This window comes from Leiobunum rupestre, chromosome 5 (assembly GCF_980474605.1).
Source record: "Leiobunum rupestre chromosome 5, qqLeiRupe1.1.hap1, whole genome shotgun sequence".
Classification (NCBI taxonomy): Eukaryota; Metazoa; Arthropoda; class Arachnida; order Opiliones; family Sclerosomatidae; genus Leiobunum; species Leiobunum rupestre.
The window spans coordinates 34,193,564-34,199,563 of NC_143388.1; the positions used below are offsets into that span (position 1 = coordinate 34,193,564).

Sequence of the window (6,000 nt, forward strand, 5' to 3'; positions counted from 1 at the left end):
AGAAATGGGACGAAAGCTAGCATGGACTATAATCTTAACCTTAAGTAACCAAATGAGAATAGATCATAAAACTATTAATTTAAAATATTTAAATGTTTAAAAGTAAATAGTAATCAGCTAGGCTAATACCCAAAACACCAGCCTAAACCCAAGTCATCGAGCGACCTTTAATCCCATTCCCAGATGACTTCGTTATGCTGCGTAAGAGGATGGTGGCAAACCATTCACACCACGCAAGCCAACAGCTCCCCACAGCTACCGATTATTGTCTACCTAAACAAGTTTTATGGAAAGGGTTAAACCCTTTCACCAGTGAGGAGAACTGGACGCCAATATCGGCAAGTGCTGGTAAGGAAGGTTTCTTGAAAAATCAACGGGAGCCGGTGATAGTACATGTTTCAAGCGTATAACATTAACATTAATACTACTACTTTTCTCGTAAAATAAATATTATATATTTATGTTAATATCTAACTTTTAAAGATATCTCAAATGAACCTTTGGTCACTTAAATCTAAAACAACATTTTTAAGTTTAATATTCTTACCTTTAATACACGTGCTTACGAATAGGCCAATGATGATAAAAGCGCTTCCAAATCGTAGTGGTAAAATCATATTGCTTCAGTTCACGCTTGTCATCCTAAATTCGAGGGATTCCAATTCCGAAACACTTCGTACACCAAGTAAGAATGTTTTACGTCACACGAAGGCTAAATTGCTGGAACCCATGCATAGCAATATCAACTACACGTCGATGTTCCAATCGCATTGTTCATTTGGAGATTTACTAACTCTCGGAATGGAAAGCGGCGCGACTGAAGAGATAGGCCCAATTTAGAGTGGATTGAACCGCGATATCGCTGTGTTCCGCGAAGTGTAATGCCAGAAAACGTCTTCAACGATGACTTCGTTTATCAGCTATATTCGATAATATCCACTCTGAAAAAAACAAAATAACAATCTTTGTTATTTTTATTGATAATAATAGGTGTACCGTAAAAGAAACTATCGTAATTATGCCGGTAAATAAAATCCAAATCATTGAAATTATTAATCAGAGTACTTCATGTTTTACGGGGAGTCAATAACGTAATTTCTTTGAAGACTATCTCGATTTCGATATCAAAAGTATATAATGTAGCTTAGAGAGAAGTATGTTTCTTCCTTTATTGATCATAATTTTTGCAAATTAAGACGTGCACCCTATAGCAGGTTCTCTTGGTTTTTTTAAAGTTAGCGAAATACGCCATATCATAAGTAACACAATAACGTTAAGTATGTCAATTAGGAAAAACAATCACCAAACTGATTTTCTGAGCTATTGCGCAATCTAGGTTTAGATTTCTTGTAAGGATGATATCACGCTACTCAGTTCAACACTGAAGGAAAAAATGTCTGTTAAATTCCGGGACGCGCGAGTGTCCATAACTTTTCTGTAGATTTTACGTATTTTCCCTAAAATCATTTACAGAACTAAACCTGTATATTTTGCTCTTACATTTCTTTAAAAATTACAGATGCAAACCCTGTAGTGTCTTTAGTAAAATCAGTAAATATAACAGGTAGAATGTAGGTCCTTTCTACAGCAAAACATGTAAATTTAGCGAATTTCTCAATAAATAACACGGATTAACGTACTGCACATTCTACAGTGAAATATGTAGATTTTTCGGAAATGAACAGTAAATAAAACTAATCGATGTACTGTAATTTGTACAGTGGTCATGTATATTTAGAGTTTTTTTCAGCACATAACACTATTACAAGTACTGTATTTTTACAGTAGCTTATGTTTAGTTATAGAAAGAGTCTGTAAACAAAACAGTTCAAAGTTCTGTATTATTTACAGTAGTGTCTGCGTATTTAGCGAAATGGTCAGTAAATAGAACAGTTCAAAGTTCTGTATTATTTACAGTAGTGTCTGCGTATTTAGCGAAATGGTCAGTAAATAGAACAAATCAAAGTTCTGTATTATTTAAAGTAGTGTCTGCGTATTTAGCGAAATGGTCAATAAAAAAATATAAATAATATAAAAATAACCCCTGGAATCGTGATTTTTACTTATGTGCAATGGTCGAAAAATATACGTTTTCGATTAGTTTTTATTCGATGTAAACACATTTTACATTTATTCACCAAAATTGACATTAACAAAAATGAAATTATTGAATTACAATTCATTTTAACTTGAATTGTGTCCATTCAAGTTCTGAAACTTTATTGAACAAACGTGACTTTAGTATTTACAACGTCTTTCGAGCTTTCAGGATTAATAATTGTCACATATCTACATTAAATTAAATAGAAATAAATATTAGAAGTTGCGTAAATAAATATAGTAATGAAAAACAGAAAACCATATACAATACAAATAAACAATAATAAAAGTAACAGCTGCTTATAATGGTAGTTAAATTTTAAATGGATCAAATGACCAACCACACTTTAAATCATTCTTACTTATGGAAGTAAAAATAAATAATATATTTCGCGGAAACTCTTACCGCAGAAAAAACTCCAATGTTGCTGGGCAATCACTTGGATATTGCATGTTGAACATGTAGTAAATACTAAAAAACATCCAAATTGCTATTGAAATTTGATCTCCTGGAATATATAATATATATAAAATACCATCCTACTCGGATTTTTCTGATCGTTTCAACCGGTAAATTCAGTTAACCATGATTAATTGGAAAACTTCCAGATAATTTAACGGTAAAATCTCGAGTTTGTTTATCAACTAATTATATAGTTTGAAAAAAAAACATGATCTTGATCGTAATAAATTCACCGCCGCCTTTCTTTCCCCGAATGTATTTTTTTATCATGAAGCCGATATGAACTTTTATTTAAATAAATTTGTACACACTTGTTTTTTTAAAGATAAATAAGATCAAATTATAACTCTTCGAAATATTTACGAATTAATATTTACCGAAAAAAAGCAAATTGTTTTTTCTGGAAATATAGACCATATTTCTTCGCTTATCATATTTGTTGTTCCGATTGCAATGTACCCTGACTAAAATGTAATCAAACACTAATGGAAAACTCGTATTAGTCTACCCATGGATAATAGTGAACTACTTAAACTATTTTTATAATAAAATCCATGGTTTAGCAAATAATATAACCATGTTTTCATCTAGTGCTGCTAGTATCTTACACTTGATTCCGAAAAGGATGGATAGTTAAATCACGAAATAAACTAAAGTGTCAATGCTGACAAATGAAACTGTGAAATACATTTTATTTTAATAAAATGGATAAAGTTGGTCATAAAATTTCCTTTCTAATCTGGGCCGCGGAAGTCTACAGACATCTGGCCAGAGCGCAATATAGCCTGTGTCGTTTGCGCAGTTTACTAAAATACGGGGCGACGTTTCAGTCAGATGGGCATTTTTGGTCCTCAATGACCCCACAACGCGATTGAGTGACCAGTCCTTACAAGCACCCGCGAGAAATGGCCACAATTTATTAAGAGTTTATCTTTTGTGATATAGATGGATAGTTTGCCCGTAGCGAATTGTTTGGGAAACTATGTCAGATTTCATTTGGGGTTCTTTTCCAGTTCATAACCGTTGTTTCTTAAATCTCCCAGTCCGCTCTAGCCAAGACTGTCAGTGACGAAATAACATTCAAAGCACCATATGAAGTATCGCACTTACAATAATTAGCCTTTTCAGTTTACATAGAGCCACGTAGTGGCCAATGCAAGAAGCTCATAAACTGCTGGATTTTCGTCTGCTAAGCAGACGCTTTATGGAAAAATCATCTGCTTAGCATACGAAAATCCAGCATTTCATGAGCTTCTCTCATTTGCCACTACGTGGCTCTATGTAAACTGAAAAGGCTAATTACGTTTCTTTCTCCACTACTGAAATAATATCATTTTAGTAAGCCATGGAAATTTTACTTCCTTAATAGACAACATAAGTAAGGACTAGTAAACGTGTAGGGTGAATAAATATAGAAGTTATAGTCTTACAAGTTTACTAATTTTTTCTACGCTTAACTTCCATATAGTGTGCGTATAGAAAATGTCAACAGTAGCAGACGTAGTCGTAGATCAAGAAGTTACACGTTGAAAGGAGTTCTACATAGTCCTCTAAAGAAAACAGGTGTCGGTTGCACATAGCAAAGCTATACATATACACTCCTAAAGCCCCATTTTCATACTCGCTGGTAGCGGATAAAAATCGTCAAAATTCGCTTCCGCCACTCGCAAGCGTGAAAATAAAGCTAAAATATCTGTTTGAAACAGATCGACGCGGAAAGTGAAAAAGTGTATAGCGGAAGCGGATTTTGTCGATTTCTACCCGCTACCAGCGAGCATGAAAATGGGGCTTAAAATTTGCCGCTGGTAATTATTGTTATGTTATTTATTGGCTTATACAGGACAATAATAATAAAACTAAAATTTTGAAAGAAAACTTTTGTAATATTTTATTTATCCGCCATTATTTCATTTGATAGCGACTTTCAAAACGTATTAACTGTTTTATTCATTCCACCACATTTTTAAACACATCATTTTGGATGTAGTTTCCGAACCTAAGCTTCCTCTTTTAGGCGTGACTAGGTTCGATCCAGCGGAAAATATTCGTTCAGTGGGCACGGAAGTCGCGGGAATAGAGAGATAATCCCTGGCCATTTTTGAAACTCCAGGATAAATATTTTCATTCATCTAAGAAAAAAATATATTGTACACGAAATAAATTCACAATCTCACTTAATATTTTGACCTAGTTTTCCAAAGTTAAGCTGTAAATGTTTCTTACGCACACTATGCAAATTTCACTCGACGCAATTTCTCCGCTGAACGTCAAAAGCGTACACTTTTGAAATCCCGCGTGTAAAGCTTGGTTTCCACCAACGCGCGTAAGAGCGAGTCAAAATGTTAATTTTTTGTCGCGCGTAAGGACATTTGCACGTTTCAATGCTTAGTGTCCCTTTTTGACGTGCGCTGGTGGAAACCAAGCTTTAGGGGAAGCAGCCGTTGACGCAATTTCTCCGCTGAACGTCAAAAGCGTACACTTTTGAAATCCCGCGTGTTAGGGGAAGCAGCCGCGCGACACCCGATAGTTTTTTTTACAATAGCTTGCAAAGCTCGATATACTAGTATTTAATCCTCAACATTGTTTTTTACAAATAATGCGGCAGCCCATTAAGGTACTTATTTTTAGACAAAATGCAAAGCGGCGTACTTAGAACTTTCGCCGCTTTGGGCAAGCCGTTGTGTTTGTCCCCCTCTCAGAGTCAGTACGCACCAGATTTCAGTCTCTCTCAAAACGGTTTTGAGGTATAAATCACGTAAAACCCGCCACACCCAAAAACAAAATGCTACCCGGGGTGGACCGGCCTCTCCATCCCTTTTAGCGACGCCTGAAAAAATGTTAGAATTCTCGATACTCTTACATTGTGTAACCACTCGAAAGTTTATTTGACTGTAAGTAAATGAAATTAGTTTGAGAAAGTTACCTTCCACCATTGAAGAATGTTAATCTTGGGTGGTTGAAGGTCGTCCTTAAGATATTTGAGAAACTCAGACCCTTTGACTAACTTCATTGGTCGTTTAGGATAAAAAGCCAAAATTCCAAGATCACCTTCAGTCGAGTTCGTAGTACTAGTTGAAGGAACGGAGGTACATGTATCGTTGTAGAAAGTATTGTAAACAGCGAGGACTTTTTCTTTTATAGATTTTGCCATGGCTTTGGGGAAGTTAGCTTGAATAAAATCCATTTTCAAGGTAGGGTCCACCACTAAAACGAATCGATGTATTTAATGAGCATTTTCTTGCCAATAAAGCACCGTTTGCTCAATTAGAAAAGACGTTTTTGGTTGTCACCGAGAAAAAATGAAATTTATAGATTATGACGTTCCATAAAATTTTTATAAATTTACTATCGCGTATTCGTTGCTCTAGGCTTTAAATATAAGTTACCTTCGCGGACTGGTGGACACGAACTTCCCATCAAAGTCATGATGGCCAAGA

General features: G+C 35.0%; 1 pseudogene across 1 annotated transcript in view; it reads right to left on the reverse strand.

Moving 5' to 3' along the window:
- LOC149944249 (uncharacterized) overlaps nt 1-760 on the reverse strand; it is a 102,988-nt pseudogene extending 102,228 nt beyond the window's left edge. Inside the window, exon 1 of the transcript XR_016481082.1 lies at nt 548-760. The product of XR_016481082.1 is annotated as an uncharacterized LOC149944249 (transcript). The remainder of the gene's footprint in view (nt 1-547) is intronic.
- Nucleotides 761-6,000: the final 5,240 nt, after the last annotated feature.